This window comes from Cupressus sempervirens, chromosome 3, assembly GCF_028749045.1.
Source record: "Cupressus sempervirens isolate cs-2001-9-10 chromosome 3, ASM2874904v1, whole genome shotgun sequence".
NCBI classification, from domain to species: domain Eukaryota; kingdom Viridiplantae; phylum Streptophyta; class Pinopsida; order Cupressales; family Cupressaceae; genus Cupressus; species Cupressus sempervirens.
This window is the reverse complement of record NC_143120.1, coordinates 900,331,365-900,358,553: the sequence shown is the minus strand read 5'-3', so window position 1 is coordinate 900,358,553 and position 27,189 is coordinate 900,331,365. Positions and strand designations below refer to the sequence as shown.

General features: G+C 33.9%; 1 pseudogene across 1 annotated transcript; it reads right to left on the bottom strand.

Annotated features, from left to right (window-relative positions):
* Nucleotides 1-1,388: 1,388 nt before the first annotated feature.
* Nucleotides 1,389-3,199, bottom strand: LOC149569704 (3-ketoacyl-CoA synthase 1 pseudogene; annotated as a pseudogene). The gene has a single exon (XR_016361766.1). The product of XR_016361766.1 is annotated as a 3-ketoacyl-CoA synthase 1 pseudogene (transcript).
* Nucleotides 3,200-27,189: the final 23,990 nt, after the last annotated feature.

Below are 27,189 nucleotides of genomic sequence, written 5' to 3'. Positions count from 1 at the left end.
ACACCTTCTAACCTACCTTAGTTGTAGGTACTTCAACATTCATTTTAGATATACCATGTTAGCCGCTATATATTGACAAAGTTAGCTCTTAGAGTACTCATCCCATGCAGCTGCATATTAAGTTGATTAATTGTACAAAGTCAAGTCAATTAATTTAATTTATTAAAGTTAATTAAAAAAATTGTAATAATAAGAGTTTTTGGATTCAATTTTCTTTTCATTAACATAATCAAAGATCATACTTGATAATTCAATATCTAAGAAAAAGTGAAAAGATGTTTTGGATAACACTAATTATCCATCATTACAATGAAGGCAAATAAGAATTCAATTGTGAACTTAACTCTAAGAATATATTTTATAAATCACGAGGAAACTAGGAAAAGATAAAAAAAAAGATAATTAAAAAATATAATATCCTTTCTACCAAAGTGTGATTTTTTTTTTGAACTTCTGTTCCATTATATTTTTTAATCCCATTTCTTAGTCATGTATGAATACTAATCTTATTTCATAGTCATATCTCTTATCTTAACTCTATTTTTTATTATTTCTGTACAATTCTCATTCCTTTTTAAATTTTTGAGTTGTTTGACATTCAGGATTTCATATCTGAACTTCATCTTTTCCTTTATCTAACTATTGTACCATCCATTCAATTCTCCTCTCATACTTACTCATCCCAAGAATAGATTATAAAATTTTAGCAAATAAAAATACTCATAATTAAATCTGAAATAGTCAAAATTTAATTAAATCTAACATTTAAAATTCAACTCTCACTTTTACTCTCCATTTACATAATAGATCTTAAAGCATCAAATAAGTCTTACACAAACTATTATAATTGACTTCATAAAAATATCAAAATTCTGAAATAGTCAACTATTTATTTATATAAATACATTTAAAATGCAACTCTCATTTTTACTTTCCATTTACAAGATAGATCCTAAAGCATCAAATAGATCATACACAAACTAGTATAATTGACTCCATAAAAACATCAAAATTCTGAAATAATCAAAACTATCTATTTATAGAAATATATTTAAAATACAACTCTCATTTTTAGTCTCCATTTAAATAATAAATCTGAAGCGTCAAATAAGACTTGCACAAATTACTATAATTGACTCCATAAAAACATCAAAATTTATTACACTACATATATGCTGCCGATTAATTTAAAAACTAGTCACGAAATTATACCAGAGACATTCAGCTTATCCACCTTCCTGAACGAAAACCCCTTTACTTGAATCCCTCGACATCACGATTCATTGCCAGAAAAAATACTCCAAATTTATTGCATCATTTAAAGACGATCCAAAAGTACAACGATCATTCCATAGGCACTCCATATACTAAAAGAGACTCTTAACAACTAGCATAACTTTTTCGTCATTTTTGGTTGGAGTTTCAATAGGACAATACAAAACTAAATGTATAAAAAATAACTTGCCTCAGCAGAGAGAATAACAATATCAATACAAAGCGCGTTTAATTAATCATCCTCAGCTTACGCTTTATTCAAAATATGCAGAGCCAGAGCCTGTTCCATACAAATGAATGCTCTGTGTAATCAATAATAATAATAATAATTGTACCTTTCAATGTCAGCGAGCCAGCCAGCCAGCCACCTGCAATTGCAGTTCCACAGGGAAGGCGTCACACAAGCCACGTTCTCTCACGTTCATTATTCCGCAGATCTCTGCCTGATCAAAGAACCATAATGACCACAATCTCCATACAAATCAAGTAAAGAACCCTCTTAAACTTTAACAGGATACCTATGAATACAATCAACCCAAGGATTAGCAACCGAGGCAGCAGGCGACAAATCCCTGAGAGCTCTCCAAACAATACTGCCGCACTTAAATCCAGTCCCAAAAGCCATCATCCAAACTCTATCACCTTCCTTAATCCGCCTCTTAGCCTCAAAATAAGCCAATTCATAAAACACGGAGCTACTGGAGGTGTTCCCAAATCTATGAAGAGTCATCCGAACAGGCTCCACACCATAATCACTCAATCTCAAACTCCTCGCAATCTCATTGATCACAGCTTTTCCACCCGTATGAAGACACACATGCTCAAACGCAGTGGAAAAATCCGGAACAAAGGGCTTCATATCCATCTTCAAAACAGCAATAGCCAACCAAGACAAAACGTACTTCAACTGCTGAGAATAGGGCAAAACAAGAGGAGCCAATGAAGTTACATGGGCACGAAGCCCTTCACCAGCAACCCTAATAAGATCTTTACTCAGCCTCATCCCCACAAATCCCTCCTCATCCTCACTCTGAATAGCAGCACGGTAAGATTTATCATCAGCCCCCATGTGGGTACGAAGAGAAAACAACAACTCCATCTTAGACCGTCCACGATCTCCGGACTTACTGGACAGAATCACAGCCGCACACCCAACCCTAAAAATACAATTGGTCACCAGCATGGACCTCTCTTTTCCATAATAAGTATTTAGGGTTACGTTCTCCGTCACGACAACCAAAGCATACGTCCCTTTCTTGCCGGATCTCAAAATATCATTGGCCGCACTGAGGGCGGTTATTCCAGAGCTGCAGCCCATTCCGGCCAAGTTAATACATTTGACGTCCTCTTTCATCTTGTAGCGGTTGATAATGAGAGAAGTGAGAGAAGGAACAGTGCTGAACATGCTGCATGCTGTGATAACAATATCAATATCCGCTCCACAAATTGATGTGTCATAGAAAACAGCGTCCACAGCACCGAACATCACTTCGGTTGTTTCATCCAGACCAACGTTGAGGTTCTCCACTTCTTCATCCATGAAAGGAAACGGCGGGCTGTAGGTCTCTTCGCCTATGCCGGATTTCTGATAAATCCGGCGCATGAAATCCATGCTCTCATCATCAAACTTCTCTGTTCGCCGGGCGAAATATTCGGTGAGCTCGAAGCTGCATTTCCGGTCGTCCCCCGGCTTGTAGGCCGAGAATCCGAGCATGTAGATCCTTCGAGGCCTGCAACAATAGTATGCCATTGCTCCACAGGCTGCCATCCAGAAAACAAGGATTAGGGCAGCTGAATAAAGGTCCCATAGATGGAGTATCTGTTCTAAGATTGTGCAGATGAAACCCATTGATGTTGTTGTTGAATTAGGGTTTCAGCTTTGATATTTGAGCAATTGGGTTTTAGGGCGAGGAAACAGATTGTGTGGGTTAGGATTGCTGACTGCCACCCCATTTATTTGATGAACGAGAAGTTTGTACGGTGCTTGAAATAATAATAATGGACTGGTTAGTGGGAAACCATAATTGTTCCAGCTGGTGTAAAGGACCCATTGGTTCGCAGCTTTCATTTGACTTTGGAGCCACATTGGGTTTCGTTGCCTTAAACTGCAACAGACCTCAAATTTGGCCATGTAAGGAAGTACGCTCATTGATTGTTCCATGACCTACTCATTGAACATGCAAGCTTCTTGTGAAAGAGACCGGCATGTAGTTTTTCGGACAATACAACGGGATCATAGCAAGGGTAGTCATTCCACTCGTTTTGTCTTCAAGAATGATCATGGTCATCGTTTTTGCATTAATCCAATTGGTTTAACCCTTGTGTAAGGGGGCTATATCCATTGACCTTATTTGTTGGTTTGTCGCTTGTCAAACCTATTTAACCATTGTGTTAAAAGGCCATATCCATTGACCTTATTATTAGTTTAACCAATATCCATTGACCTTATTTGTTGGTTTATCCCTTGTCAAACCTATTGTCCATTGAACGTACATGGCGAGGAGAAAAGTGGACTCCTTGTACCATATTCGTCACTTCTTTTTTCAAGTCATTTTTATTGTTGGTTTTAGGGTTACCGAGTTTAGTTTATTTTCTTTAATGTACGAGTTGATTTAAGTTTTAATTCATTGTGTAGATTGATTATCTGTCATTTCGAAAAGATTGATCAAATTTAGTTTTAAGAACTACTTGTCTTTGGGTCATTATCATGCATTGGCATGTCAGGTTAAAGAGAGATTTATCTGTGATGGAACGTGTTTATAGTGGCATTTTGGGAATCTGTTATTGTTGCAGCAGTTGACTATCTCTATCATGCAATGTTCTAGAAGTATGGTTCAAGAAGCATGGTTGGTTGCGTGTTTGTATACATCTGTCTTTCTTTCTTTGCTTGCCGTTATGGATTCTATTATTTATTTTTTAGACTTAGTATTAATTATCACTAGTAGTAGAAGGCTGGATAGATCATTTTGATAGAAAAATATTGAGGGGTTAGTACTTCACTCCAATTTTACATATTACTAAACTCTATATTGATATTTAAAATTATTTTAATTTTTTATAATAGTTTATTTGTCAACTCTTAAAATTAAAAATAAAATTTTAAGTCTACATGGTCAAATATAATGTCACAAGCATGTTCAAAATAACATTATAAAGTGAAAAGATGCATAGGTATGCACTAAATAATGTTTAGTGTTGATGTGACACCATATGAGTGGTGGTTTTTAAATTTGAAAGACATCTTTTTGGAGATGTACATTGATGGGACATTTTTAGTGCACTATGATAGGTCTAAGGGAGAGGACCACTATTTGGATGCATTTCAATAGTTTTGATAGGAGTTGTTCACTTGATACCTACACTTATTGACTTAATGCCCAATTTTGTTGACAACATTGTACGAATACTTGTGATTAAAGTTGTTAGTACATGACTACCCAAAATTGAATAAAATGTACCCTTAGCTATAAAAAGTAACTAGTGATGTCATGCCACATCTATGCAAGTATGGGTATCCTTTTATGCATGACCATTGGTCTCACTTTTTATTTGGGAGTGATTTGAAATTTTCATGTACGATTTTGATAAGAGTGAAGTTAGGGTGTTCAAATATCGGGTAGGTGAGTAGGTAAGAAATATGAAATAAGAATGCGTGCCCGAAGCTCTTATGATCAAAGTATTAAAAAGTATTAAGAATGTGTGCAATATAGCTATGTTAGTACAATGTCAATTGATTTCTTTATACTTATGTATGTTTAGGTTTAGTCTCATATAATTCAAATGTGCATATTCTCCTTTAAGCAAAATTAAATTGTAATCTAGAATGTTCAATTTGCTACTTTTACAAAAGAATTTTATTCTAACACTAATATGCTTTTATTATTATTTTATGACTCTTATTAAACGTTATTTTTAATTTTTGTAAATAAGAAATAAAAAGGTATAAAAATATGATATAAATCTTTATTCTTTTATTTGTTAAACTAAATCATATTAATGGTAGCTATAAAGTTTGGACCAAAGTGAAAAAAAAAACTAATGCATGTTGGAAATAAATACTTTGTTTGCAAATTAGTAAAATATCAATATATTTTAGAGCAATGTAGAGTTAAAAGTTTTGAATAATAAAAGAATATGATTGGACACTTTAATCAAGATAAGATATGTCAAACTTATTTATTTCATTTCATTATACTTATTTATTTTATTTCATTATCATATTAATGGTAGCTATAAAGTTTTGACCAAAGTGAAAAATAAAAGCTAACTCATAACTGTAGAGAATGCAACCAATAAGATTGGTAATAAATATTTTGTTTGCAGATTTATAAAATATCAATATATTTTAGAACTATATAGAGTTAAAAGTTTTAAAAAAAGAAAAAAAGAATATGATTGAATATTTTAATTGGAAAGTAGGATTTCACTTAATCTATAGTATTGCCTAGCAGGGACTAAAAATAAATATAAGTTTAGAGTGGAGGATCAATAGTGTGCAATAAAGGCATGAGGAAATCAATGGCAAATAAGAGGAATAAAAAGTACTCTAGATATAATTGGATTGATGTCCATTAAAATGTTAATGCTTAATTATGTAGGAGACAAATCGTGCTAGAAAACATAAGAAATATATTCAATGTTGGAGAAATTATCTTTGGAGATAGAGGCAATAAGGTATATTCAGAATACAAGATCCGTAAAGAGTGATGTGGGAGATGAGAAGAAATACTTATTCCTCAACTGCCACTATGGTATTACACTTGAGTTGTTAAACAATCATTCTTTCTCGAATAGTTATTAAAGTTTTCATATACCTCTAGAGTATATAGTGACTAGCATAATGCAACCAAATTTATCTAAAAGATAGTTGCAAAATAAATTTTACTTAAAGATGAAGATATTTCCATATCTCATACATGGAAAATATTCTAGTGGAGATTATGAGAGACGTTAAATAAAGAAACTAAGCAACAAGTAAATGTGGAAAAAAAAATTTGTTATAGACTCTACATAGGTATTTAGCTAAAATTTGTGTAGAAAAAGGTGTAAATAATTAACTTGAAGAGGAAGTAGAAAAAGGATTCCATAAGTTTGTGGAAAAATTAACCAAAATCAAAATATATAAAGGAATAACCAAATATCTAGAAAATAATTTTGTCTAAAACTTAAAAGTATTGCTAAAGAAATTAAAAGATAAATAATTATGTTAGAAGACCACTTTGTTGATCTTTATGCCTAAGTTGCCTATTAGTGTCCAAACACTTAGTCATTTACTAGACAAGGTTGGATGCTCATCGCTGCGACTGAGTCATCTAGTAAAGGTTGAGTAAATGAGGACTTGTTTATTGTGTTGAGCAAGTTAGAGATTTTCGATCACCCCAATTGAGACCGAGTAAATTGTACAAAAAATTTTGTTGAGTGAACATAATAGATCAAGTGTGTAGAAGCCGAGTGCCAGCATGAATGTTAGTTATGACCGAGCATCAGAACATTCAGATGTCAAGTAAACCAATTTTTTCATGAGTTTGTAATCACACAGATACTTATGTAAACCATTTTTGGTTGACTTCTATACAACATTTAATGATTGTAGAGATAGTTAAGATGGAGTTTACGTATCTTTACAAAAGGTATTGATCTTGAGGAAAGAAAATCAACCAATCAAAAAATTAGAAGGGAAACAAAGAGAGAGATGAATTGTGAACCATTGATTACAATCCAGAACTTTCGAAGTTTATCTATTTAACGAGGGCTCTAACCCTAGGACTGTATGAGAGAAAGTGTAAAGGAATGATGAATGAGCACTCAGTAATGAATGGGTGAATGCACAAGTGAAGGAGCAAACAATGATAGAACAAAGAAAGGAAGGCTAAGTTTGAAAGGAGATCAAATAGAGAAATCTAAGAAGTGAAGGATGGAACAAAGATGAGATTGAGACATTGAAGAAAGGAGATACAAAATCATCTTTCAGAGAAAATTGAGCATCAGGTACTGAATCAATATTAACAAATTGAGTTAGGGAAAATCTCTTAATAGAGTGATCCTAACAAATCTATTTAGAATCTCATGACAGAGTCCTTGATTGTAAGTGTAAAATCCTTTAACAGGGTAAGACCTAATAGTCTTCAAGTTTTTAACAGGGCAAACCCTTCATAGGGTAGATAATCTATTATGATCAACATTTTAACTCTAACAAATTAACTTTATTGTTGTAATAGTGAAGATTTGTGGGTTTCACCCCCACCCCAGTTTTACCTTCACATTGAAGTTTTTTTGGGTGACTAGATCATTTGTGTTATATGTTGAATCTTTTCATGGATGTTATGCTTTATTTCATTTCATCATTACAGTTTTAATGTTAGATCTAAGATATGAGATGAATTAGATGCAAAATCAGTAATTTGTTTTTGCACTTGTAAAAATTGAAGATCTTGATTCACCCCCCACCCCCCCCCCCCCCCCTCAGTATCTTGTTTCCCATTAAATCCTTCCAACAATTGGTATCATAGCTCAATTCTCTTGGAAGAAGTATAACAACTAGAGAGGATCAGATCTTAGAAATGGAGGAATAGAAGATGAGAAAAATCATTGAGAACTAAATGATTGAAATCCAGATTATATTGCAACAACTTGAAGGGGCAAGAGGAGAGTTAAGAAAATCCTTGTGAAAAAGGAAAGAAATGGTGATTCAACAAAATGACACACTATACAAGTAAGTTGATATAGAAGGACTACTTGATTATAGAAAAATTAGTGACAATAATGAAGCAATAGCAGAACTACTAGAGAAGAACAACGTTCTGAGCAAAGAGGTAAAAGGACTCAAGAGAGAATAGGAAACCCAATCAGTGATACAATATGAAGTGATAGAGAAAAAGAAGAAAGTAGAAGAAGAAAAAATCATGGGTGAAGAAGAAAAAGACAAATGGAAACCAAATTTGAAGAAAGATCATTTGAAGTATAGAACCTCAAAAATAATCAGTGGGATATGATGAATTAGTTGATAACAACAACTTGGGAAGTAAATAGGAAGGACATGGAGATCACAAGTTTAAGGTCATAGTGAGCAACTTAGAAGTGAGTTAAGAACTGAAAAGGAACTTCTGGAAAGAATTAACAAACCAAATGAATCTATCAAATACTTTGAAGAACTGATGAGATCAGTAAGATCAACAAGAGATACTTCTGGATTGGGATACAATAAGCACTTTTCATCTACTAAAGAAGGAGAATCATCAAAGAGTGGAGAACAAAGATATGAAATATCCAAAGGCAAACCTACATGTCATCATTGTGGTAAACTTGGATACACAACCAACATCTACACAAGGAAGAATGGTATGAAAACTTCTAAACCTAAGCCTATTGGCAATTGCTTTAATTGAAAGAAGGTAGGATACCAAGAACATGAAAGCAGATAAAAGAAAAGTGATTCACCCACTACATCTAGATTTGAAGGGAATTACTATAATTGTGAGAAATATGGATATAGAGCCAATGAGTGCAAATCCAAGACAAAACATAATTGGACATTTTAAAAATAGGCACATGCACCAAGAAAAGGTAACTCTCACAATTGGGATTGCAATACATGGTATAATTGTCATTATTGTGGAGAATATGGGTGCATTCTAGAGAATTGCATTAAGACACATTTCGAAGAAAATTACAAGAAATGACTAAATGGAGAACTAGTTTGTTTTAGTTGTCTCAAAGTTGGACATGTTACTACGAACTGCAAAACTAGAGCACTAGCACCAAATAATGGAAACATCAAAGGTAAAGAAAAGGTTGAGGTAAAGAAAACATGGAAATAAATAGTGGAAGCTAGAAGTAGTGGTTCAAGCAAAGTTGAGATTGTTGGAAGCATAAACGTTGATGATATTATTATGGGGGAGTATTGTAGAAACATGACTAGATCATTATCATGATAATATGTTACATTCATGACTATGTTTTTCATTGATGTTGACATAGAAGTTTTCTTTGGTATCTGATAGAAGAACAACGGTAATGATCAAGTTGGTATGGATAAATTGTTGAGTATTTTCACTAGCATGGTTAATGAGAAATACTGTGAAGTGTCTAGTATATGTAGCTAACCTCAGGAGAAAAAGATAGTAAGTTTGGAAGAAGTTATGCAAGTTTTGGTAAAGACTATTCTAAGATAGAGTTTATAGAAGCATGTTCTAGTAAACTTGTTATATCTCCCAGTAGAGTTGTCATTTTGAGAAGCAAGGTTGAAGATATGTAGAAGATATGTGGATATGATGTGGTAAGCTCACTCATCATAATTTTACATGTATAGAAAATTATTCAAGTTACAAGGTGACAAATTTATGTTATTGCTAAGTATAACGTGTTCTTAATGAGGTCTTATAATAATTAATTGAGAAGGTGTAATAGCCAACTCAAGGAATTGTTTTATGGATTCAGTATAAAGGAAGGGCATTTTCCTTTGTTATGTATGGTAGAAAGAAGCAAGCACGAAGAGTAGAATAGAAGACAAACAAGTTAATTGCGAAGATAAGTAGAGCATAGTGAAGTTGGAGAAATCTTCATTGCCGAAGTTTTATTTTGAGATCTGAGGTTTGATATTTGGATCCTGGTCTACAAGGTTTGATAGTGATTGGTCCAGCTGATAGGACAGAGGAAAGAGGATAAAGCACAGTACAAACAATTATTCTGCAAGGAATAGTTGAGAGATCAATTGGACAGTGGAGTTCAATGGTCTTGCCCTAGAAGTTGTTTAGAAAGTGGGTCCTTCTACATTCTACAACTCCTAACAAGGTTGGCACAACTCCTAACAGGGTTGGAATCTCCTAATAGGGACTCTTATGTACTGAATGTGTTTATAGACTCCTAACAAGATCCATCCTCTCACAAAGAATATATATATATATATATATATATATATATATATATATATATATATATATATATATATATATATATATATATATATATATATATATATATATATATATATATATATATATATATATATATATATATATATATATATATATATCAGTATATCTTTGTGGGAATCATTCCCACCAAGGTTTTCCTTGTGATCAAGGATTTCTCTAGTTAACAAATTTGGTCATACATGATCCTTATATATTATACATGTATCTATTTACTTTGATATAATAATGTTATAATACTAAATCTTCTCCCCACTTATAGTTTAAGGTTTCATATGAAAACTCTTCCACATCAATACTAACTCAAGGGTACTAACTGACCCAAACTCTATTCAAGGTTCTTGACCTTAGAAATGAGGTATCTAACAAGAATAATGACTTTTCAAACTTGAAAACATCTATTCATTTGTGACTTAAAGGCTTACAAAAACCCTTGCACTTTTAAGCTCTCTAAAGGAATGTAGACTTCTTACATCACCCATGACTAATCACACCTCAAGGAAAAACTTTCCACTCACTCCTATAATGGATGCTTAACATCTCATGGACAAATCCCAAGGATCTCAAGTAGATAGCTAATAGGACTTATAATATTAGACTCATAAAAATGAAGTCCAACATCAACACAACTATTCTTAAGCATCGAGAACTTATCATCTACTCAAGAATACAGTTGCTTATTAAAAATGGTTAAATCTATGTTATTCGCAATTGTCAAGCAAAACAATAACAATGAAGTGTGCAACTCTAGTCAACTCAAGTTTACTTGGGTTTGTATAATAATCTCAATGTCAAATTAGAGGAGTAGACAATCCTCCCAAGTTTAAATTGGTATTATCATAAAGAACATAAATCTTAATTGTCAATCCATATTTTGAAAACGTAGATCATGAAAACCATTATAAATGTCAACCTTGCGGTCTACTGAACTTCAAATCATACTTATGACTACAAATAATTTGAGTGTATAGTCATTCAAATTTTAAATCATAGTTATGAGTACACGTTTTTTTAGTGTCCTGTAGGTACTCATAATAAGTGACACACAGACTGGTATAAGCTCAAAGCAAAAAAGAATCCATGAATTATAAATTCACAAAAAATTGTAGAGATTTAGATGATAATAGCTCCACTTTCTTCACATAGAATTTACTAATAGAGAATGAGAGTGATCTATTATAAAGTCATAAATATTATTGTATTCCAATCCACAATTTACTATATTATAATATACACTTTACCTTTTCATCATTTCCATTAATAAATTTTTCTAATTATGAATTCATAAAATCTATATATACCATATATGTGAGTAACTTCTAATAGCATTAGATATAATATCTTATAGATTAGATTTTATTTACTAATTCTATTCAGTATTTATGATCATATCAAATATTATTTCATTGTATGTTCCAATTGGAATATTAAGATTTCATCGTATCACTAACAAATTAAATAAACATTTATATAATTCCATGTACCTCGATGATGGGCCTACCATTTCTCATGTGGCATGTGCACTAAAGGACCTTTAATCATTAGCTTGTAGACATAACTTCTAGTAGTTATGATAGTCTTACCAAATCATATTTTCTTCTTACCATAATCAGATAGTTATATTTGGCACCACGAAAATAAAATTTTGGTCAAACACTTTAAGGTTTCCTCCTTGTGCTCCCGTGTATTTGATGAATCTAGGCATTTTGACAAACAGTTCACATGCATCCACAAACATCTCTTTGTTGTGATATCAATGAATTGATCATGCCACAGATATATCCTTTTAGGCTTGAATGCATAATGTAGTATGGACTTCATATGCCCATAACCCACCATCTGTGCTCCTTTGTATTCTGTGGATGATTTTATCCTTTTAAATGGGCAATGTATACTAGACTCAAACATTCAATTTTTCCCATTGATGACATCGATTATCATGAAATTGCATTGCAATAACAATTGGTAGGTCTTCTTCATGTCAAACATGTTGATTCTGTGAGGCTCATACATTGGAGCTAGTATGATGACTAGAAGCCATATTGTCACACAATTTATGTATATTGTCGGGTTCAAGTTCTCTTCTCTCTCACATATATGTATAATACCGTTTTCAAAATCTAACTTGAATCATTTCATTTCTATAACCCATGACCCTTCAGTCAAACATAATACATGTAGTCAACTCTGCTTCAACTATCATCGAGTTTGATTTGTTCATTCGACCCCATACTTTGGAGCCAATGAACACACTTTTTGATTTATGATTCTCTCATATGGTACAATACCCCATTCAGAATCATATGAAATTTGATCAATTTAATCACCATTGGCACCCTGTTTCTTCATCTGTCATAGTAGAATGGATTCAACTCTTCATTTACCATGGATGAGCATGTAATAAGGACACAAAAAATTATGATCTCATGTTACTTCTCATATGGATGAGCATGTAATAGGACAAAACAAATTATGACCTAAACCATGATTTCTTCCCTTACAACAACACTGCCAAGCTTAGTATTAGAATGAACCCATCTGCACCACCGTCGCAACCTTATAGTATTCCAGATGCCATCAGTCAAGTGTGAAAATATAATGTCTTGCAAGAAGTCAATGAGACTGGTTGAATTTGTAAATCTATCCAAGACAATAGTCCTTGCTGATGTTTGGTACTCACTCGGTAATTGCTTCCTTTTACGTGGCGGCCTTATTGTCAGTATTCTTTTTTACCTAAATCATTGTTGCTACTGTTGTCTATTAGCTCACAACTCTTTGAGAGTTGTCTCTGTGTTTTTTGTTGTAACCTAGAATCTTATTGTTCTGTTCTTTACCAGTTCCGTTCATCAAAATCCTTTGAATATACTATTCCTTATTTTGAGCCTGCAGTTATATTTGGGTGATTCTGCATGTTAAAGTATCCAGTTGTCTAATGAGATTTCATTTCAAAGAGTGACTCTAGATTTTAGTGTCCCATCGTATAATGGTATATCATAGATATGCTGCTAAAAATGTTCTGGAGAGACCTCGAAGCTTAGGTTACTAGTGACTGACCAATAGGCTGCGATCACAACTGGAATGTTTATACAAACTTAATTATACTAAAATCAAAATAGTGTCTGACATAATGCTATATGAAATGGAGTTCTGCTTGCTTCTCATAGATGATTTTCATCATAGAAGGGAAGCAAGAGCTTAGAGAGATCTCACAAAACCATATTACAAAGATTTTTGGACAGGAAGAATACCCACTAAAACATAGTCCAAGCTTTTATTCCAATGCAAAAGGAGAAATTGCGGAATTATTGAGGTCAAGCCATAGAGTAGATGTTAGAGAAGGATGCCATTATGAGTCAATATAGGAAGCTACATAGGCTGCACAAAACTTTCCAGCAATCATAAGCTTATCATAAGTCCCACAGGAAAAAAACAGTTAGGAGACATAACATCCAAAGTAGGGAAAGGGTTGCTCAAATAGCAAGTGGATATCGTTGTTATAATAGATGTATAGAGCATATTACAAATAACATCTCTATACTCGCAAGGGTCACTGAAGAATTTCTTAAAAACCTATTGTGGTTTCCTAGGGTGTTAAGAATAGCAACATCACCCTTTTTGTTGAGGGATTTTAAAAGTTCAAGAACCTCTTTCAATATTGTTTATGACAATATTATACCAGTAATATTTGGAGCCCATATGAGCAGTACCGCTTGCCTTCCTAACAATGTCAGCCCTTCTTTGGTAGTTATTGGTTGTAGTCTAACAATGTGATCCTCTTTATCAAATTCTTAAGTGGCGAAAGGATTATGGGAATACTAATTTGATTGCTTCCACAACTACTCTTGTTCAAGGTCCTTGTCTCTTGGAGTCTTGCCTATGAATGGCTGGAATAGGGAGATTAGTGATGATACTATAGTATCGATTTTAACATCAAGATGCCATGAGCCAATCTCAGACAATTTCTTTGCTCTTTCTCTAGTGGTTTTTGAACTATTCTTCACAGGTTGGCAGGATTTTTGATCTAATACCATTTGTAATAAACCCTTTTTGGAGGTCATTTGTTTTTAGGACTTTTTCCTTTATTTATATTCTTTTTTCCATACTTTTTTGATGATTCCTTTGACAAATGTTAAAATTTCAACACTGACAGCATTGAAACTAAGAAAGAAAGTTGCTCCATTTACCAAGACTAATTACAGTTGGATCACTAGTCTGAAGTCCCTATTGAAGAGATAGACTAATTTGTATATTTATTGTTCTATCATTTTATATTAAAGTATTAATTTGTTATTTAATTTATTTAACTCATTAATATTATAATTATAATATAATATTTTACATAATTATGCTATAATCTTAGATATTGTTTTATTTTTATACTATTAAATATATCACTATTATATAATAGATTATAATATTATTATTCTTAATTATTATCATTGTATAATATGATATTTGAATATTCATATCCTTTTAATTTGGGCTCATGACAATATATCAGTATATCTTTGTGGGCATCATTCCCACCAAGGTTATCCCTCTGATCAAGGGTTTCCTTAGTTAACAAATTTGGTGTAATTGTGTATGGACATCTTGTTATGGTTGTTGTTTACTTTGATTAAATAGTTGAGATTAATTAAGGTTTATAAAGGTTTTAATTGGATAACTGATTCATCCCCCCCCCCTAGTTATCTTGGTGGACTATTATTTCTAATAGAGCTCACCCAATCCAATGGATCAAGAGATCACACCACAACTAACTAAGTGAAGAAGGTATGTAGGAACTCTATATTTAATGATATATATCTTACATAAGTTCCTAACATAAAATGTGCTAAAATTTTATAACTGCATAAGAAAAGATGCATCAAGAACATATTAATGGAGAGAAATATGAAAAAGAACCATAAATACAACATGAAGTACCGAGCATTGGTAATACAGTTTATATTGGCCGAGCATTGTAGTATATACTGAGAACTTATGTTGACAAAGGTAATATCTCTTAGTAGATTTGTTATTATTAGAAATAAGGTTAAACATGTGTAGAAGACATGTTGGATATGATGTGGCTAAGCTCACTCATAATTATATTACATATATGAAAAGTTATTCAAGTTACAAGGAAATAGATTGATGTTATCACTAACTATAACTTGTTCTTAATGAGGTCCTATAATAATTAATTGAGAAGGTGTAATAGCCAACTTAGAGAATTTTTTTATGGATTTGATATAAAGGAAGGAAATTTTCATTTGTTATGTATGGTAGAATGAAGCAAGCATGAAGAGTAGGATAGAAGAGAAATAAGTTAATTGCAAAGATAAGCAAAGCAGAGCAAAGTTGGAGAAAACTTCATTGCCGAGGTTTTATTTTGAGATCCAAGGTTTGATATTTGGATATGAGGTTCATGACTATACACTCGAAATGTGTCACACTCTAAACCCTTCTATCCGAACGATTCCATGAGTTTGGAATGCTTGGATGCTGACTTAGAGCTCCCTATCCATGGAGTGCAAGAGAGTATATTTCAAGAATAAGAAAGCTCTTAGATGAGCCTTAGAGATACTCTTCTCGCTAGTAAACCATGCAATGGGAGGTTCCAAAGACAAGATGCAAGAATGCAAATGTCCCAAGGAGTTCCTCAAGGATGCAATGCAAATGAAGATTAAGCTAGAATGAGATGCAAAGTTTAACTATGCTAAGCATGTATGAGAGTGTTACAATCGAAATATTAAGCTATGTGAGATAGATTATTGCAAAATAGAAGCTAAACTAACATGCAACATGAATATAAGTTAAAATGCTATGGTATGAGAGAATGTAGACAAGAAATAGAAGTTCTCCACAAAGCTCGAAAGAAATCTGTTAGAAAACCTGCAGCATAACAATATTCAAAATGAGGATTGGATCCTTTGAGGGGGAAAGCTCTCTCCCTTTTAAAGTCATACGAATGGTAGAGATCAAGATGAAGATGGTGGATGATCAACGATGGAATTTGAAAATAGGTGTGATCCATGTGCACACACAAGTCAACCAATAGAATATAAGTTGACTTGTCATATAAGACAAAAGTCATAAAGCCTTTTCTTTTAACTACAAAATAGAAAAAGGACTTTATGTGTGCACTTTAAGTGGGTTAGAAGAATGGGGTCTTTTATTTAATTAAAAGGGGACATGTTCTTTTAATCAAATAATGAACTTAGGATAGCATAGTCAAACTATAGGTTATAATCGTATAAATTGATTATTAGAAATTTGGTCTAGGTAAATGATTAAATTAATTTAGCCAAAATGTTGAAAAGGGGGCTAATAGTCTAGATGACCATTTTTAGGTGATTACATTTGCCCCTCTTTGGCTAATGCGTGATCGATCTGGGAACACATTATGTCAAAGAAAATAGAAAGCCAAGTAGGCGGTGATAGATATAGATATATAATTTTGAAGAACGAAATATAAAAAAAGATAGCAAGTCCTAAATGTACAACCTGATAGTGGTAGTACTAAACACTAGGAAAAGATGATGTTAGGATTTGAAAAGAATTCTAACACCTAGCAAAGTGAATAGATCGAGAGCAAGTGATAAGGTCAAACAAATGCTCCTAAGAAATAGATAGCTGTAATAATCAGCAATAGAGTATTTTTGCCCCCTCGAGATCGAAATCGAAATGAGGTAAGAGAATGCAGAAACTAGATAGACATGAGAAAATTGAGATATAACAATGTCCGATATGACAGATAAATGATTAGAGCCCAAGAATGACTATAAGAAAGTGATAAAATGCCCTAGTTTGACTAGAGTTGACCTTGAAGGATATAACATAAAAATTAGGTCAAATCTAGTAGAAAGATGATTTAGATGTGAAAAGGTGACTAGAAGTAGATATGAAGCATAGAAATGATGAAGACATGAAGAGATGAAGATGCCCCAGCAATAACTCAAAGATTAGACCTCAAACGGTCAACTAACTGCTCAGAAGAAGGTAAAATTTTAAAATGACAATTTTGACCATGAAGATGAACTTGAATTTGGATTTCGATCCTAAAAATGAATCTAGGACGTTGAAATTATTTAAGAGGTCAAAAATTTATATAATGTGATGATAAGATAGAAAAGAGATGAAGTGAAAGATTAAGAAGGTGAAAAGACATGAACAAGAAGAAAGTAAAGAAATATATGAAAGGAGTTAGCTGATACGTCCACAAAAAGATGAAGAGAGAGCTCTCCCCATATGCAAGAATGCAAGACTAAGCTAGAAAATGAACGTAAAATGCAAGCTAATATGCAAAGTGGTTTACCAGAAAGAAGTGCATAACATTTAGACTCTTAATTTCATCATTGAGCATTTATTAGGGACATCATGAGATCATACAACCATCACTAGTATAACTTATGAGGATATGAATATGATCTATATCAGAGAGGTATGTGGAAATCTAATCGAAGCATCAGAGACATGTAAGTCAAGATAACTAAGCGATTAGATTCCCTAAGTTTAATTTAGCAAGATTACACCTGTATCAAGGTATAAATGCTAGGATAAACCTTGAGTGCAGTCTTGCAAAACAGTCAAGGATGATACATTTGTAAGTCAAAATGTTGAATAGGACAAGCATAAATGCTTACAACACTATAGAAAAACAAAGTATACCCACAAGTAGAAATCAAGAAAATATGTTCGATGCCCCCAGTCTTCTAGTCAATGACATCCTTGAAAGACTATTAGGGAGGGAACATGTGGCAAAGAAATCATCATAGATAGCACACAAAGTAGATAAAGATCAACATAGATCAGTCGTTTAAGTGTTAAAGTGCGTGTGTGTAAGTCACTTGGCCATTTCTTCTAGACTTGATTCTGATAGTGAGAAATATTGAGACATCGGAGACCGTAGGTAAACTATCTAAAAAGTGTTGAAAAACACTTGATGTCAAGGTGGGGGAAGTGTTGAGAAACACTATTTTGTGAGTTGTCAAAGAAACCCTAATGCACAAGAATACCTCAATAGTCTAAGCAGTTGTGCCCCCAAGATGAGGACAAGAAACATTTCCAAGCTAGGAAATGTGTAGCAAAATAGGTGATTGAGACTGATAGACAGTGGTGCAAGGGTCTCAAGTAGCACTTGTTTCCAGATTTTCACCACTTGATAGATTTTTTCAATTTTTTGTATTTTTGTATTTTTGATTTTTTTGGTGATACATCAAAGTGCCTATTGCTAGGTTTTCACTAAGAAGATCTTTTTTAGGACATTTTTTGATTTTTAGGATTTTTTCAGGATCATATATGATTTTTTTTGGAAGTTTTTAGAAGGTTTTAGATATCACTAGTTCTCAAGCAAGATCACATCATTTTCTCCCAATGTCTAGCAAGGTATAGGATATGATGGAGCAACGAGCCAGTGGATAACAAAAGATGGATGAAAAAAGAGTATGAAGCAAGTGAAAGTGATCCTCAAGGATTGACTCCTCAAGAGTACCCAAGCTAGGGAAAGAGGTGAAATAGTCATGTGAAGCATATTTTGGATAAGCAATGGAAGTAATGAGAAAGATAGCATGTAGGATAAGCAATGAAGCCAACAAGTGAGATAGCATGAAGTGTGCAGTCCAAAAGAGTAGCCATGTCAAGAGACCTATGAGAACCATGTTTCATTTATTATGATCAAGACCAAGGGGTCAACTAGATAGTATAGCAATGGGATAGAGCAATAAGATGATGGATAGGATAGCCAATATGCAAAGATAGCTCAACATTGTCAAGATCAAAGAGAGAAGAAGGGATAGATGGATGATGGAAGAATTATGCATGATGCCTATTTGCCAGGTTTTCATCATGGTACTTATCCAAGGTACCACAAGATGTAGTTTTCACCATAGGATGCATTTATTTCTCTTTACTTTTGCTACCAAGGTGCCACAAGAAGTAGTTTTCACCAAGGCACATTTTTTAAAATTTTTTTTAAATTTTTTTTTAGAAAGAGCTCAAGCTTTTTGAATTTAGATAGTGCTCCTATAGGAAAGATAAGCCATGATAAGCCAAGACCATAGAAAGGTATGCTCAAAGATGTTGATAGGGTGATGAAAGGGAAATGGTAGTAGGAAGAATATATGGAGGATAAGAGTTCATGTATAGAAAGGAGGTGTAAGCTTTAGAGGATTTCATGTGGGTAGCTAAAATATTGGACAAGATCAACATTGACACACACCTTGAAGGGTATTGGAACAATGGAGGAATCATGGATGAAATAGCTTGAGATTTAGATGTATGAGGTGGTAGAAAAGATTTGGAAAAAAGTGGAGTGGAAGGCTTTGGAATATTTTTAGGAAGATTTTTGGAAGAAGATGGAATGGAAGCCTTTGGAAGCTTGAATGCCAACTTTGAAGTATTTTCAATATTCAAGTCTTTTAAAAGAGACTTGGGAATCCATATAGCTTTAGATTTTCTTTTCTATACATCAAAACACATTTCTTCAATAATGAGTTTAGGAACCCACATTTGCTTTGATTTAGCTTTCTTAATAGTTGACCTTTGCGGTCTCTTTTGTGAATTCTCCTTCTTAGCATTCACATGTCAATTAGATGGGACATAGTGATCTTTATTTTTCAATGGATTCTTATGTTTATTCTCACTTCCAAAGGACTTGGGATTTGTGGATGAATAAGGATGATATGACTGGTTTAGATGTATAGATGGGTGAAAAATCACCAAGGATGAGTGTCTTTGTTGATCTTGAGGTATTATAGGAGAGCTAGGGAATGAGCTAGGAGTGGAAAATGTAGAAGATGAAGGAACATAATGCCCCAATATGGATGGAAGGTTTGAATGCTTTAGCTTAGATGGATAAGGACCAAGGATAGATTTAGAAGATGCAAAGGGATAGTGGGAAGGGATATCAACATCTTTAGATTGAGCAACATAGTCAAAGCCATCAATAGACTCATGAGTAGCTTTGATAGGAACAACATTTTTAATAGGAGCACTTGATGCTTGAGCACAATTTTGAAGTGGATATGGAGAAGTAGAACATGAGGGGACACTTTGATCTTGACAAGTAGCTTTGGATAGCATATGAAGAGAAATTTTCTCATAATTTTTAGTAAGCTCAGGGGAGATAATGGAAGTGGTATCTTCATCATACTTAGGAGGTGGACAAGATATAGGATATGGAGGGGAAAAATCTTGAAAGAGATGAAAGGGTGCTTGATGTTGATCTTTCTTGACATTTTTAGCTTTTTCTTTTTGAGAGTCCTCTTGACATGGAGCCACTTCTAAGGACAAGGGAGAATGAAGAGTGAATGGAGTAGTGCTTGGATTAGGCATAGTAGTGCATGAAGGTTGAGGATGTTTAGGATTAGTAGCATGGAAAAGGTTTGAAACCAAGTGAACGTTAGCTTGAGTTTCTTTTAGAGGCAACCCTTGAGGGTACACATATTGCATATGGAAAACACTAGGTTTTTTGTTTGATGGAGGTATGTTGGAAAACTTTGAAGTGCTAGGAGATGCATGCATGTTGGAAGAAGTGGAGGTATCAAGGAAACCATTACTAGACATAGGTTCATTAATATGATCTTTCTCAAGAAAAGTATCCTCATCACATGAATCATTAAAGGTATCAACAATTTCATTATCAGTAAGATCTTGGATCTTATGTTTTAGCTCAATGCAATCCGAAATACTATGCTCATTATGTCAATGATAAGTACAATAGATATCAAAGAATGGGTTTCCATAAGAGCTAGACTTAGGTAACCTGATGAGCTTGGTGCTAAGAAGTGTTTGCAAAGTGTTATCATAAGAATCTTCCAAGGGAGAAAAAGTTCTATTAGAAGTATGTCTAGAGTCCTTTTTTTGTTTCTCAAGTGAATAGTATGTATCCATGTTTTCATCATTATCTTGGTCAAAGATAGGTCCGTCATGAAATTTTAGCATAGGCTTAAAGGAGGTATCACTTGCTTGTTCTCTAAAGAGGTCTTTAGATCTAGAAGATGAACACATTTGATGTCTTGAAGTAGAGCATGTAGACCTAGAAGAAGAGGATGACCTCAAAGAAGGTGATTCACATGCATGTAAAGACCTTAAGGAAGATTCATTTAATGATGCAATCTTCTCCTCTAACCTTTTCTCAAGTTTAGACTTCATTTCTATGATGCGCTTAGAGAGATGAAGGTAAGAAAGATCATTTTTCTCTTCTAGTTCTTTGTATTGCGCATATAGATCTTGAAACTCTTTAGTGACATTGAGGATATCATGATCATCTAGATTCGGTTGAAGTTTGGTAGCACAAGGTTTAGACCCATAGTTTTAGATGCAAAGCCAAGCATAAAAGAGCCTAGAAGATAACTTGATGTTGAAACTATAGGAGGTAGAGTGTTCACTTGCTAAGATAGTAGAGAGAGATTAAAGCGACTTGTCAAACAATATGTCCAAGAAACTTATGACATGAATGACTCAAGTCAATAGCTAGGAAAGATTCCAAAATAGCCAAATAAATAGAGCAAGCAGGGTGACAAGTGAACAACTTTCCCAACCCAAGAGAGTAGTCAAGAAATCAAGGTAACCATTTTAGCAAAAGGATAACTAGCAAGCATGCATAGACCATGAAGATAGAAAGACCAAGAGCACCAAGACCAAAGAGTCACTTTAAGCATGTTCAAGAACTAGAGACATAGAAAATAAAAATCAAATGATGAGACTCCCCTTAGCAAGCAACACAAGAAAATGTTTGCATTTGATGTTTTGACTTGGTTGACAAAGTTTGACAATAGTTGATAGCATAGCAAGTTTGATTTTCAAAAACAATTTCTTTCCAAGCAAGATAGTGACACATGGAGTATTATTCAAACAATCAAGCAAGGGACAAAGCAACCTTGCATGATACAAGCATATGTGACATCTCAAAAGAATTCCCTAGAATTATCGTCATGTGTATGTTCAAAAGATTTTCACTGGTATACCACATTTAAGTACACATCAAGCAATATCTACCTAAACGACATGGTTCATTACTCAACAACTTGGCCTACGCTTGATGCTCCTTCGCCTCACACCAAGTGGTTTCCCACAAGAGATATTGGCTTTGTCATGGAAATTCCATAAGCATAACCAAGGGAACACAGATGGTGAGTGTAAAATCTTGGGGTGATCTAGGTAGTCCACTAGGATCGATCCTTGCACCAAGAAGTTGAGCGGCTAAAAAAGGTAGTTACTAACTTAGGGTGTTTAGATAGGGCTTCCGTTCATAGTGTTCCTCTTGCTCCCAATTATGGGACACCTCACCTTGCGATGAGTAACCGATCTCGCGACCACAAGAGTACCTTAAGCATTCTTGCCTAGTGATCTCCCTATGGTCAAAATCCCATAAGTGATCACACTAGGCGAAGACAATCACTATGTCTACCAAGGTTTTGTGTCTTTGATAGCCTTGAGTTTATAGTGGGTTGGAAGAGCTAGGTAATTTGCTTGTCCCCACTTGGGTCGCTCCTCTCAGGTTGTCCGAGAGCAGGCCCTCTAAAGGATTCTAAACTACACAAAGAGTGGATCAACTTTTGGAAGTCAAGATTTTTGATTCACCACAAGAGTGAAGAGCATACTCTCCTATTCCAATCAGTTTCTCCTAAACATGCCAAAAAGATTTAGTTGCCTCTTACTCTTGAAATCAAATGGTAAGTCAAGATTTTTGATTCACCACAAGGGTGAAGAGCATACTCTCCTATCACCAAAAGATCCCAATTGTAAGTTTTAATGTGCCTAAAAATAAACAACTAGTATATGCCACACATGTAAAAGTAAAGAACAAGAAAAATTGGGTTTTTATGTGTTGGGCAACCCTGCAAACAATCATTAGTAGCCCTTGTGCATTTGAAGCTTTGACATGCGTTCTTTTTATGCAATGTTTCAATTTTTTTTCACAAGGATGGCAACCTGCAATCACAACTTGTTAGCACCACAAGTTAGTGTGAAATAACATAAAATAATGCAATAAAAAGTGGTTAGTTGCCTCAAATATCCAAGTTATCTTCCAATCAAGTGTATGCAAAGAAAGTGCAAACTAATCACAAATGCTCTCATTTTTACTCTTTGCTTTTAACCTAGTCAACAAGATTGGACTTTTTTGCTATTATTTCAGATCCAAAAATAGAAATAGAAAGAAGATACCCCTACTAAAAATTAGAGAGCTTTCCAAAAATGCAAGAAATTCAAAAAAATCTCTTCATTTGCGCCCTAGAGATCGATTTTGTCAAAACAAGCTAGATTTATCAAATTGGATTTTTGATCCCTAATATGACCTCAAAAGTGAAAACACAAAGATAATACCCCTCTTAGAATTCAAAAACCTTTCTAAAAATGTAAGTTTTTACAAAAAATGTGCTGATTTACGATCAAAAATGGATTTTTATGAAAAAAAAAAAAAATCATAACTCTCGTAAATCAAGTCAAAATACTTTGAAAATTGGACTGAGACATTTTGAACACACACCCAACCTACAAAACAAATTTCAGAACCAAAATCCAAGCGGTTTAAAAGATATAATCAAATCTTTAAACCAACTAGATTTTTGGCCTTCAAACCAATCTACTTATGGGTTGGCTTTAAAACCAAAGTGATAATTCTACAAAAGCACTTGATTAGATCCAATATGCTGCTGTAAAAAATTAGAGATGAAAAATAAAAGTAAATGGAGCTAAAAACTTGATTCAAGCCCCACGGTGGGCACCAAAAATGTACACTCGAAAGTGTCCCACTCTAAACCCTTCTATCCAAATGATTCCATGAGTTCGGAATGTTCGAATGTCAGCTTAGAGCTCCCTATCCACAGAGTGCAAGAGAGTGTCTTTCGAGAATAAGAAGGCTCTCATATGAGCCTTAGAGATACTCTTCTTGCTAGTAAACCATGCAATGGGAGGTTCCAAAGACAAGATGCAAGAATGCAAATGTCCTAAGGAGTTCCTCAAAGATGCAATGCAAATGAAGATTAAGCTAGAATGAAATGTAAAGTGCAGCTATCCTAAGCATGGATGAGAGTGTTACAATCTAAATATTAATCTATGTGAGATAGATTATTGCAAAATAGAAGCTAAACTAACATGCAACATGAATCTAAGCTAAAATGCTATAGTATGAGAGAATGTAGACAAGAAATAGAAGTTCTCCACAAAGCTCCAAAGAAACTTGTTAGAAAACTTGCAGCATAACAATATTCAAATAAGGGTTGGATGATTTGAGGGGGAAAGCTCTCTCCCTTTTAAAGTCGTATGGACGGTAGAGATTAAGATGAAGATGGTGGATGATCAACGGTGGAATTTGAAAAGAGGAGTGATCCATGTGCACACACAAGTCAACCAATAGAATATAAGTTGACTTGTCATATAAGACAAAAGTCACAAAACCTTTTCTTTTAATTGCAAAATAGAAAAAGGACTTTATGTGTGCACTTTAAGTGGGTTAGAAGAATGGGGTCTTTTATTTAATTAAAAGGGGACATGTTCTTTTAATCAAATAATGAACTTAGGATAGCATAGTCAAACTATAGATTATAATCAAATAAATTGATTATTAGCAATTTGGTCTAGGTAAATGATTAAATTAAATTAGCCAAAATGCTGAGAATGGGGCTAATAGTCTAGATGACCATTTTTAGGTGATTACAATGACATGGTCTAAAGGTCTGACAGTGATTGGTATGGTTGATAGGATAGAGGAAAGAGGATAAAGCATTGTATGAACAATTATTTTAGAAAAAATAGTTGAGAGATCAGTTGGATAGCGAAGTTTAGTGGTCTTTCCCATGAAGCTACTTGGACAGTGGGTCCTTCTACGTTCTACAACTCCTAATAGGATTGGAATCTCCTAACAATGATTTGAAGTCTCCTAACAGGGACTCTTATGTATTGAATGTGTTTATAGACTCCTAATAGGGTCCATCCTCTAACAAGGAATATATATATATATATATATATATATATATATATATCAGTATATCTTTGTGGGAATCATTCCCACTAAGGTTTTCCCTCTGATAAAGGGTTTCCCTAGTTAACAAATCTGGTGTAATTGTGTGTGTGCATCTTGTTATGGTTGTTGTTTACTTTCATTGAATGATTTTAAGACTAATTAAGGTTGATAAAGGTTTTAATTGGATAACTTATTCATCCCTCCTCTTTTTAGTTATCTTGGTGGACTATTATTTTTAACAATTGGTATTAGAGCCTTAGGTCCTCGAAGATAAGGCTTAACAACTTTGGGAGATCTGTGGTGAGTTATTTTAGAAAGAATAGTCCTAAGTCTGATGAAGGAAATTTTGTCACCCAAAAGATGGAGCTTCTTGGTGAGAGATTAGAATTGTGTATTGAATTGAGCATTGAACTTCTAGATAGAGGCACAAGTAAAGATAGATTGAGATCCGAAGAAGACATGAAGATCAAGGAAGGTATTTATCTCCTCATGAAAAGAGAGCTAGAAGGTATGTAAGTTTTTACTTGTTGGACATATAATGAGTTTGGTCATTTTTCATCTACATGCCGTAAGAGAGTAAGGAAAACTAGAAAGAGGTCACTTTTTGATGAAGATGAAGAATTTAAAGTAAGTATCGAAAGATTCTTGAATGATTGTGATGATAAAGATAATAAACCTGAATTAGTTAAGAAAAATGAAGTAGTAGAAAGCTTTGGTAACTATTGTTGATCCAAAGTCTAACCATGAAAATATGGAAGTTATCATTGATACTAACAATGATTTGCAAAATGAAGGTGGGCTAAGGTAGGAACAAAGTTCAAAACCTAGAACAGAGCTAAGAGTTGAGGAAACAACTCCTACTTCTAGTAACAATATGACAAAGAATCATCCACCCGAGTAGATCATTGACAACAAAGATAAAGGTGTGATGACAGGAAGTAGAATCAATGAAGAACTATGTCTAATATCTCAAGTAGAACCAAAGAATGCAAATGAGGCATGAAAGATGACTATTGGAAGCAAGCTATGAAAGAAGAATTGGATCAGATAGTGAAGAATTGATGCAAGAGCATCTTGCATTAGAAAATAAAGAGAGAGATTTTTTTTGAAAAAAATTGGAGAGAGAAAGTGACAAAAATTAGAGGAAAAATAAAATAAAAAATAAAAGCAAAAAAAGGAGGAAAAAGGAATGTCTATTTTCGAGGTGCATAGGTAGTGTAAATAGAAAAATAAATAAAAATGGTTGTCATTCCATTTATTGAGGTGTGTAGGTGGAATTCTAGAAGTTTGTGGATATTTCCTTAAATCATGCATTTAATATTTGTTGGGCCACATGGTGGTGCTTGGTTGTATTTGGGTGGGAATTAAATATTTGTTGAAGGTAGTTGCATTTACCTTTTATCCCATGTTGGTTGTGTAACTTGTAACATCTTGGGTGTTACGTGCCTATTTAAGAAAGATGTATGAGAATTTCTAATCAAGCTTCAAGGTGTGATCTCTTGTTAGTAGAAGCTTGGAGAAAAAAAGGAAGCTAAAGGAGTGAGTTTTTCTGAGTATGTAGATAGAGCGCTGAATGTGAGGCAATTTACAATAGGATTGTGGTGGAGTTGTGAGTTTGTGAGAAGAGCTACTGGCTACAGTTTAGAAACAAGGAGGTTTCTTGGTGACTTGAGAGTACAAGTTGAGATCTTGGAGGTTTCTACCAGAGTATGGATCTAGACTATCTAGGGTTTGGATTGGATCTTGAGGGATCTTATAGAACTATTACTTGCTTTGTATTTGGCCATAATCGGGAAGGCCTTACAGCCTGACACATTGCATGTAAATAGTTGTTTTATGAATAAAGAGTTGCATTTGGTATCTGATCTTGAATTGCTATTGTGTTTCATTGTGTGCTTATTGTTGGGGGCTAGGATATCTCCTTTGGGGATTCTCTTGCCTTGCACTGCATCAAGTGGTATTAGAGTGAAAGTTTTTCCTGAGTGAGTAGATAGATTACCGAAGTTGAGGCAGTTTGCACCAGGGCCTTGGGAG